Consider the following 554-nt stretch of genomic DNA (forward strand, 5'->3'; position numbering starts at 1 on the left):
GTGTTCCGTGCCCGCCGAGCCGACCGCCTAGCCTTCAGCCTTTCAATTCACTATTCGTATTTACGAGGCCGTATGGTCGCCTGCCAAGGTTTCGTCGCTGTTCTTTTCCCAGTGGTCTGCTCCCGCCAAAGAACTGCTGAATTCCGTTGCAGTTGCAGGATTGAAATTCCCTGCGGCGTGTAGCTTGGGCCCTTGTAATGCGGAAAACTCCCAGGTTTCGGCACCATATGTTAAGGAAGCAAAGAATACGAAGGCAATTCCGCTAGACAAATCGGTCGGTATGACCTTTTTTTTTTACTGTTCATTTTTCATACTGATAAAAAATGCAGAAACGCATGAGCTACCGACGCTTCTCTTCTTTCTAATCGTCCGGTTGCAACATTAACAAAGCCATTTACAGCCTGACAGTGGTATTTATTATACCATTCCACTCTCGGTGTGATTGCCTCGCTCAAACCGGCGGATCGGGAGCGGAGCTATTTATTTCCGTTTTGTTGAAAATGTTGACAGATGGCATGTTTTATAAAATGTCCCTATTTGTTCCGCCAGCAACT

This window comes from Ixodes scapularis, unplaced genomic scaffold, assembly GCF_016920785.2.
Source record: "Ixodes scapularis isolate PalLabHiFi unplaced genomic scaffold, ASM1692078v2 PGA_scaffold39__5_contigs__length_11793443, whole genome shotgun sequence".
NCBI classification, from domain to species: domain Eukaryota; kingdom Metazoa; phylum Arthropoda; class Arachnida; order Ixodida; family Ixodidae; genus Ixodes; species Ixodes scapularis.